Consider the following 11029-nt stretch of genomic DNA (forward strand, 5'->3'; position numbering starts at 1 on the left):
CTCAGTTTAATGCTCATTGGAAGGCTGGCACTCTGAAGAATACAGCACCCCTTTATGCTTCACTGCAGTGTCAGTAATATAAACATGCATCAAATTAACTACCTCCTTTTGAATTTCTGCAATCAAATACAAGTTTACGATTAAAATAAAGTAAGAAAAATAATTGCGTTTGTCCTATTAGTGAGGAAATCCTGAATAACACAAGACTAGCTAGTTGTGATGTGGAGACAGATCTGAAAAATTATATAACTTCCTTTCTTTCAAAATGACAATGCATCTATCTCTCATTGTGCCATCTAATTAATTTTAACTCTTAGGTAACCCATTCACGTCATATGTCAGTCACTTTTTTTTCTGCAAGCCAAGGTGGCCCTTCTATTAGCAGTCATTCTACCCAATCTGCTTCAAATTAACCTAATTTAATTCCCACTAGAAAAGTACCCCAGTCTACTAAATACATCCATTATGTTAGTATTGTAATGTATTTCTTTTCAATACTGAATGGCAATTTAGCACAAATTGTAAAAAACAGTGTGCTTGTTCTGAGTTAAGCTTTCCGCCTCCAAACTCCAGCATTTGAGGTTCAGTCTTTAACCTCCAGTCACTGCCTCTGAGAAGTATGCATGCTTATGAATTTGTGGGGGTGTTGTTTTCATGCATCCCAGTTTCCTTCCCCCTTTGCACCATAGGAAAAAAAAGTATGCAGGCTGATACACTGCAGTGAGCTGTCTGAATACTCCAGTTTCTCCCTGACTCCCCTAAACATGCTGGTTTATTTATTATGCTGAAATGTCTCTCTTTGCTTACACTGTGTGTGAACAGATTTCCTTTTTTTTTTCAAGAGCGTAGAGGTATCGGAAGGAAATAGGCATTAAGAGTGGTAGCAGGAGCAGTAAAACTCACAAAAGACAGACAAAGACTAGCAGAGTTGATACAAAGGAATTATGAAACACAGACAAGAAGTGCATTCAGACAGAGGAGAGACAACTGGTGATGGGAAGAACTGGTCTACAAACTGGGGAAGGAAGTGAAGCACAAGGAGGGGAAACAGAATGATGAGGGACATGGAGTGGTGACAGCTGAGACTTGAAATGCATAGTGTTACACCAAGCCAGAGGTCAGTCCCTTCTGTGACTGCCGTCTCCACTGCACCAAGCTTTTGATGACCAAGGGATAGGATCAGCAAGCAATATGACAAGGATGAGCTCAAGGTGACCAATGTTGATGTTATGGATGTTAATCTGCTAGTCTATAAATGCATCATCACATCCTACAAATTCTGCCATCTGGTCTACCCATGCATCACCACATCCTACAAATCCTGTCATCTGGTCTACCAGTGCATCTCCACATCCTACAAATTACATATCACCTACCAGCAGTATCCCAGCTGGACAGTTCACACAACCCTGGCAACATGCCAGGAGTGACTACCATGGCACCTTCTAGTTCACATCTGTCTGAATGACCTTCATCACCCTGTTGAGATGTAGGCCTACAGGCAGCTTGCGACCCAGCGGGGCATGGCAGAGCTGAAGTTTTCAATACAGACACAGAGAAGCAAAAAACAATAAACAAGAAATATGTGTGTGTGTGTGTGTGTGTGTGTGTGTGTGTGTGTGTGTGTGTGAGTGTGTATCTATATTTCCCACAAATTCAAGAGCTCACTCAAACAATTCCTAACCCACCTCACAGTACTCCCCTGAAACCTCCCCCCCTGAACCAAGTCGTTATCTGGTTCACTATGTATCCCCTCACCAATCTCTTCCTCCTGCTAATACCTGTCTCTTCTCTTCTTTTCTTTTTACATGTTATTAAATTCTTTTTCCCCACTTTCCTTCAGTTACCTGCCTCCTGCCTCTATACTTTTGGCCTCCTTTCTACAACCTATGTTCTATCAGTAAGTAGATATTCTCCTGACTCTCTACAAGCTACCTAACTATTCAAACCTTGACATCCACTATGCTAACTATGATCCTAACTTCTCACCTCATTTATTGACACTTACTCCTAACCACCCCCCCCCACATAATCCTACTAATTGGCTTGTCCTACCACCTTTTGTAATCGTTCAGGCTTGTGACACTCAAAGAGCATTACTTCATGTCTTCAGTATACATTACTTTGTAAAGCTCTGTTACTAACACAATTAACAGTGAATTCTTAGTTCCTTGCATTACTTCATGTCTTCAGTATACATTACTTTGTAAAGCTCTGTTACTAACACAATTAACAGTGAATTCTTAGTTCCTTGCATTACTTCATGTCTTCAGTATACATTACTTTGTAAAGCTCTGTTACTAACACAATTAACAGTTAATTCTTAGTTCCTTGCATTACTTCATGTCTTCAGTATACATTACTTTGTAAAGCTCTGTTACTAACACAATTAACAGTTAATTCTTAGTTCCTTGCATTACTTCATGCCTTCAGTATACATTACTTTGTAAAGCTCTGTTACTAACACAATTAACAGTTAATTCTTAGTTCCTTGCATTACTTCATGCCTTCAGTATACATTACTTTGTAAAGCTCTGTTACTAACACAATTATCAGTTAATTCTTAGTTCCTTGCATTACTTCATGCCTTCAGTATACATTACTTTGTAAAGCTCTGTTACTAACACAATTAACAGTTAATTCTTAGTTCCTTGCATTACTTCATGTCTTCAGTATACATTACTTTGTAAAGCTCTGTTACTAACACAGTTAACAGTGAATTCTTAGTTCCTTGCATTACTTCATGTCTTCAGTATACATTACTTTGTAAAGCTCTGTTACTAACACAATTAACAGTGAATTCTTAGTTCCTTGCATTACTTCATGTCTTCAGTATACATTACTTTGTAAAGCTCTGTTACTAACACAATTAACAGTTGATTCTTAGTTCCTTGCATTACTTCATGTCTTCAGTATACATTACTTTGTAAAGCTCTGTTACTAACACAATTAACAGTTAATTCTTAGTTCCTTCCATTATTGTAAATGCATTTGACAATCATTACTCTTTGTACTGTTTTGTTACTGAAGTTTGTAATCTTCTTTTTATTTATTGCACTTTTGAGCTTTTCTCTCCGGACCTCCGCTGAAAAAGGGTGCTGTCCCAGTCGGACTATCCCAGTCATCAAATGTCAAATAAATAAATATGCCTTGGATCAGCTTATTCACACCCCCACCAGGGGCAGCAATATCTTAGACCTGGTTATTACCAACATGGGCAACCGGTGCTCCACACCAGAGGTCAATTCCTCGTTGGTCAGATCCAACCACAAGCTAATCACCATAGACATCCCTCCCCCACCCCCCATTAGGGAAACCACAGTAAAAAATTTCTCCAAAGCTAACTTCACACTTCTTAAGACAGAATTGGCAAACTTCACGACACCCATGCTGACAGATAATAGAGGTATGAATGCTGAATCCTACACAAATGCACTTTATAAGCACTTACACAAGTGCATGGATCGTGCAATCCCTAACAGAACTAATATGCTATCCTCCAAAAAAGGAAGCCAATCTGGTGGTCCCCTGCCATAAAGAAACTCTACAACAGAAGAAAGAAACTGTTGCAAAAAAAGAGAAAAATCCAATGATTTGAGGAACTCCCTGGTCAGCCTCAGTAAGAAGCTGAGATCCCTCATAAAATCCTCCAAAGCTAGTTATGAAAACAAAATTGCCACTGACTCTAAAGATAACCACAAAGCATTCTATAGTTATGTCAAGAATCTCAGTGGCAACACTCAGATCTGCTCTGAGTTACAGCACAATGGCACTAAATATACAGAACCAACTGATATTGCCAACATCCTGGCAGATAGGTTCAGTGCTAACTTTACCCCCCCTGTCATCCTCTAAAGGGCTCAACTCTATACCAGAAGAATGCAAAGTTCCTGTAATCACAGCTGCACAGGTAAAAAAACCCCTATCCAAAGCCAAGAACACAGCATCCATGGGACCTGACAACATCCCAGGCTGTGTTCTACATGAACTACAGAACGAACTGACACACCACCTAAGTACCATATTCAATCATAGCCTCACCTCTGGCTATGTGCCCACTGAATGGCACACAGTGATGGTTATCCCACTCCACAAAGGGGGAGCCACCACAGATCCCAGAAACTACTGCCCCATTAGCCTAACGAGCCTGGTCTGTAAGGCTATGGAATGTATCATCATGGAACTTATAAACAATGACATTGGTAATCTCCAAACTCAGGAACCCACCCAGTTCGGGTTTGTAAAAAACAGATCAGGTCTCCTAAACCTGATAGACTTCTTTGAAGCAGTCAAAAAAGCTGTAGATGAGGGTAAGGTGGTTCACACAGCCTATCTAGATCTCGCCAAGGCTTTCAACACCATCCCCCACTCTGGAATTATAGATAAACTCACTAAACTAGGTATAAATTCCTATGTCATAAGATGGGTTGCCATCTGGCTCACTGACAGAACCCACACTGTGAAAGTAGCAGACTCCAAATCCAACTTCAGACCAGTGACAAGTGGAGTACCACAGGGTTCAGTCCTGGGTCCCCTCCTGTTTGGTATCTACTTCTCTGAAGTACAGGCTAACACAGAAGGTCTTTGGCTAATGAAGTTCACAGATGACTGCAAACTAGGAGCCATAATCAAAACTCCAAAAGATGTGGACATCCTACAAAAGGGCCTCACTGAGACAGATACCTGGTGTCAAAGCCATGGCCTCAAGCTCAATGCCAAAAAGTGCATTAACATCCCTTTTGGTAAAAACTCTGTACCCATGAACTACCACATAGGTGGTAGTCTACTTAACACCGAAAGTGTGATAAGAGACTGTGGGACACAGGTGGACAGTAGTCTCTCCTTTGATAATCACATTGTCACAGTAGTCAGGAAATCCTTCTACGTGGCACACATCATCACAAAAGGTTTCTCATCCAGGAAAAAAGAGGTCATTGTTCCCCTCTACTCATCACTCATTAGACCCATTATAGAGTACAATGTCCCTATTTGGTATGTACCTAACAAGACATCTACAACAACTGGAAAGGCCACAGAAATACCTCACAAAGAGGATTACTGGCCTCAAACAGATGCCCTACGCAGACCATCTAAAAAAACTGCAGCTTTACTCCGTTGCATATCGCCTACTCAGAGGTGATCTCTGCCTAACACACAAAACTGTCTCAAACCCAGAGCTTTTAGACATGCTCCACTTAAAGAAATCCCAATCCCTATGAGCTACATGCTCTAGGGACCTAAACCTTGTCACCACAATAAACAGAACATGCTGGAGGGATAGATCCCTGTCCCAGAGACTTCCCATACTCTGGAACAAACTACCTATCTATATCAAACAAAGCTCCTCATTAGCACTCTTCAAGAAACATCTTGATGATTGGATGGGAGATAGGAAATTCACCCTAGGGATCACTTCTGTGGCTCTGCTCGACAGTGGCACAGGAAAATAATTTTCTTTGGTGGCGAAAGCCAGGGTACCTTTTGGCTAGGCTTATATAGGCCCTAGGGCCAATAGCCTACTACCTACCTATGAACCTGTAAACCTATATATATATATATATATATAGCACACACACACATATATATATATATATATATATATATATATATATATATACACACACACACACACGCAAATATATATGGACAGAGAGATTTAGATAGATAGAGATCGACATACACATATCTATCTATATATGTATATGTATATGTGTATGTATATATATATATATATATATATATATATATATATATATATATATATATATATATATATGTATATACATTTCACTGAAACTCATTTCACTGAGACCAAATCACCTAAAGTTCATTTCACCTAAAACTCATTTCACTGACAAGTAGTACTCTAAGGCAAGTCAAAGGTATATGTCCGTTTCTCCACTGTAGTGTGATCCTGGTATTAGTATATAGTTAGGGGGTGTGGGGGGTGCAGCCCCCCACATCGGGGGTGTGGTGGGCATATCCCCCCCACCTAGTTGGCGTTTACCAAATAATGTAAAACAAAACCAGACAACATAAAACCAAAATAAGTGGGGGGCTACGCCACCCACACACCCCAATGTGGGGGGCTATGCCTCCCACACCACCCCTAACTATATATACTAACACCAGGATCACACTACAGAGGGGAAAAGGACATATACCTTTGACTTGCCTTACAGTACTACTTGTCAGTGAAATGAGTTTTAGGTGAAATGAACCTTCGGTGATTTGGTCTCAGTGAAATGAGTTTCCACAGCTGCCATGGAGGGACCACTAAATGTGAGACCCATACCACGAGTTTGGCAAGGATGCACAAAGCATGTGGTATGTATCATCAGAGCAGCACTGTTATTGTAGCATTAAAAGCTGAAGGCAGCTTATTTGGTATTTAATGTAGTTGTATCAAATTGAGCACACACACACCTCAACTGTAAAAGAAAGTATGCATGCCTTAGTCTGTAGAACAAAGCAACACTTCCATGTTCTCAAATAACAGTGAACATGCATCTCTCAGCTGAAAAAGGAAACTATGCATACATTAGTCTATAGGACAAAATAACAGTACAGTATTAGACAGTAGTCCGAGGATGTGGGTTCAAGAACCACACTTCCCAAATATACAAGCAACAAAGATAGCAGCAAGCAATCCTTGATGTGTGCATATATCGCACACATGCGTGTGTACATTATGCTAATCACAGTTTATAGCAGGCCATTTGTACCACTGGTGTAGAGGTCTGACGTTACATTGCAATATTCATTAAAATTTAACAGTATTGTATAGTTTGGAATTGTGGTTTCTGAACCCACAACCTCTGACTATTTTCTAATACTGTACTGTTTCTTTGACATACAGACTAATGCATGCATATATTTCGTTTAGAGTTGAGAGATGCATGCTCAGTTTGATACAACTGTATTAAATACAAAAAGGCTGTCTTCAACTTTTAATGCTACAATAACAGTACTGATCATAGGTTCATAGGTAGGTAGGTAGGTACTAGGCTATTGGCCCAATGGCCTAAGTAAGCCTAGCCAACAAGGTTCCCTGGCTTCCAACACCCAAGAAAGTTATTTTCCTGTGCCCCTGTCGAGCAGAGCCACAGAAGTGATCCCCGGGGTGTATTTCCTATTTCCTATCCATGCATACATACCACATGCTTTTCACATCCTTGCCAATCTCATGGCATGGGTCCTCACATCCACAGCTCTATCCATGGCAGCTGTGGAAAAACAGAACAGAATGCCATTATGAATGCCAGTCTTTACTATATTCAGGTTTTAACTATTACAAGTAGTCACTGTAATTGATACTTACACATCTGATGGGTATCCCCAGTCCTAAATTCCCTGACCCGATGGTCGAAGTTATCCCTCTTCCTCCTCCAGAGGTTGTTGTAATTGTGTTGACATTGTTCATCAGTCTGAGGGATACGTGTAGCACTGGTCAAAGCCCTTACAACACTATCCCAGGCTTCAGATTTGTATTCTGAGCCTGAAGAGTCCCTCTGCCATAACCATGATGCTTAACTAGGAGTCCAACAAACACTTTGAACTCCTGGACACCCCACTTATGAGCTCAGAAGCGTGCTCCATCACCACAAACAACAGACTTGACTACCAGAGATCAAGCGCAATGTAGGATGATGTTATCCCACCAAATGCATTTTGTATCTTGATGTTTTGGAGCCAGTTCCAGTTATTGTGCACTTACTGGTTATATGCACGGTGTTTGAAAATGTTGCATGATGCTTACCATTGTGCAAACATGGTGTGTGGGTTTTGCACTTCCCATTTTTGTGCTATGCAATGCATTGTTCAAACATTACAGAAAGAAGTTACAAAGGGATTATACACATTGCGGTTTCTGAATTCACAAGCCTTACAACAGCAGTCACTATAATGTTGTGACATTTTGATCCTCTCAACTCTCTACATTTCCAAGGCCAATATAAGTCACAGGTACAATAAACAATTATCCAACACAAATGCAGATATAGTAATCAGTAAGTTAGCTATGCACCCTGAGCACCTGGCATAAATTTTGTATCCTTGAATCAGAAAGGTAGAACACAGGGATATGGCACAGTTATCACTTGCACAGGGTGTTGTGTGTGTGTTTGTGTGTGTGTGGGGGGGGGGGGTGGGGGGGGCAGAAGGCCTATGCTGACACAAAGTTTGGTGAGTGTGTGTGAGTAAGAAGGCAGACATTTGGACAAAACAACAACTGGGCAGAAAGCGAAAATGAATAACTGTTGTGTGTGTGTGTGTGTGTGTGTGTGTGTGTGTCTGTAGGGGTCCTCTAGGTGACATCAGTGTATGAATGTGTGCATGAATACAGCCAAGGTGAGTGCTAGCTCTATGTCTTGTTGTGTTGGACAGGTGTGATCTGTGCGTGGTAGACGTGGCAGGTCATCATTGTTGTCTATGACCATGAGAACCGGTTCTGCCAGGAGTTGCACTGGCATGTTGATGTCCAAGCCCATGCTCAGATGCAGTGCTGCTATTTGAATGTGACTGCTGTTGGCTGAACCAGGTTCCTTCATGGGAACACCCAGGAACACAGCCCCATGGCCTACTAAATCTGTGTGTGGACACAAAGTCACTGACATAGCAATGGATGTACTACCACTATGGGAATGTAATCAGGTACAGCCACATTGGCTGACAGCAAATGATGTGGTGGGCCTACGCCTCGAGGATGGCATTCCCCTCCCAGCAGATGTTCCATCACAGACACTGCTCCTTCCATGACAGACACCCCTCATTCTAATGTGTCATTCATCTGATCCAGCGAATCACAACACTGTGGAGGCAGTCACAGATGTCAGACTATGCCACATCCACAATACTGAGCATTTGTCTGGAGCACCTATGGGAACATGCCTGTGCCTCCATGATGGCCCTAAACATATGATGAGTGGCATGGGAAGTGATACCTGCACCAGCAAATGAGGGAAAGTAGGCCTCTCTCTGAGCACCCCTATAAACCTTTCTGCATGGCACCTTGCCCACACTTTGGCTATGGCCAAACTAATCAGGCACTGCAGCTGCAGTAGCCACACTTACCTGATCAATGTCCTAGCCCTCCACCTGTCCAGGGTCTGTGGGTAGAGTGAATTGGGTAGGCTTAGGCATACTGGCTGTGTCCAATGTAATGTAAGGGATGGTTGTATTTCAACTTTTGTGTGAAATTTAACCTCTGCACCCCCCCAACTGTGCCTCAGTTTGTCCACCACCATTATCAGACTCTGCTGTTACACTGACATCATGTGGCTCAGGGACCACAGTTCCACTCAGAGAGTTACCTGTGATAAAGAGCCAGACACACTGGAATACATTAATACCAGTACTACTGGCAATAGTGCAATATATGTTAACAAAGTAACAATGCTACCGCTATTACAGACAACCCAGCAATACACAACAACATGACCGAGGTCAAACTTACACACTGCAATAATGGTTAACATTGATCAGCAGAAATGGCATCAAGCTATTTGGCCTACCAACTTCAGAAGGCAATCTTCCATGGAGGACTGATGGTTCTGAAAGAAGGTTAGCAAGTGGTATGGGCAACAACACCACAATCAACTGTAACACAGGGGATAATACATTTGCCCCTTTATAGCTGCAGTAAACACACATTTAAATAAATTCATGGCTGATAAATCTAAGCTAAGCTTATAACAGTAGCGATCTTTAATCTCCCCAGCCAAATAAATACATGTGACACTGAATTAACTTATTAATTTAACTTCACTAAATATACAACAGTATTCAACAGTTCAGATAAGGCCTAGCTTGAAGCTCCTCTTGGGATGTGGTTGGTATGTCCGACACACTGGCCCCCAACCAGCACATGGTGGACTTCAGTTTCTGTGAGCTTTGTGTGGTCCTTAAGTCAACTAGCAGCTGCTCAATGGGAGTCAGTGATTTTTCCCTAGCAGGGCCTCCACCTGTATGGAAAACATCACAGCCTATTGCAGCTGATCTCCTTCTTGCAGCAGTGATCATATCATTGGCCCTGTGGCACACCTGTTCTTAGATTTGGCTGTAGCCACCATGGCATTCACATTGGGAACAATTTGTTGCCATAGTACAAGCCTATGGCCCATAGCTTGCCTTCCCCTTTGCAGGAGTAAGGCACCATGTTGCTGTAAACCATCAATTATTACATTGTTTTTGGTATCTGAGAAGGGTCTTAGATGTGGATTCACATGTCTGAATGCCATAATTGTAGACGGCCTACAAGAAAACAGACATATAATACACATAAGTATCACGCAACTACAAATTATTGTTTACATATACAACAGAAAAGGTAGCCAGTCAGTATTGCAAAACATAATGCAGTCTTCTTCTTTTGGATTTTCCTGGTTAGGGGTCATCACAGTGGATCACCTATCTGCTCGTGTTTGGCGGTGGAATTTTATGGTGTCGTATTGCCAGCCACCCAACCTTCCACAGAAGGCACACACATGCATGCACTCATGCCTAGGGCCAATTTAGAGTGTACAATCCACCTACAGCAAGTCTTTGTGAGGAAAGTGGAGCACCCAGAGGAACTCCACATGACCACAGGGAGAACATGCAGACTCCGCACAGAAGGCACCCCAGCCAAGGATTGAACTGGAGAACCTCTTGCTGTGAGGTGGCAACGCTAACCACTTCACCACCATGGCTGCCCTGGTAAAACATAATGCAGTTTACAGAAGTGAAATACTAACAATGAGCAGGATGCAAAGCAAGGAGGGTAACAAGAACAAGATATCCTTGTTAGTGCAGTAACAGTAACTCACCTTAGACTGACCCCCACAAAACAACAGACAAATTACTTTATTGGCTAACAAAATATCTTTGGAATGCTAGAAGTGTTGTCCAAGTGCCTGTCCCTGAAACATTTCTACATATTTATTACCCAGCAGTCATTTTGATTTATTTTAATGTCTTGCCATTCATGTCTCCCTCTGAAATGGTTGGACAAACATGGCCATTACATCAGTACACTTCTAAGTAATGTGTA

Source organism: Protopterus annectens, chromosome 15.part0 (genome assembly GCF_019279795.1).
Source record: "Protopterus annectens isolate FY-2018-M chromosome 15.part0, PAN1.0, whole genome shotgun sequence".
Classification (NCBI taxonomy): domain Eukaryota; kingdom Metazoa; phylum Chordata; order Ceratodontiformes; family Protopteridae; genus Protopterus; species Protopterus annectens.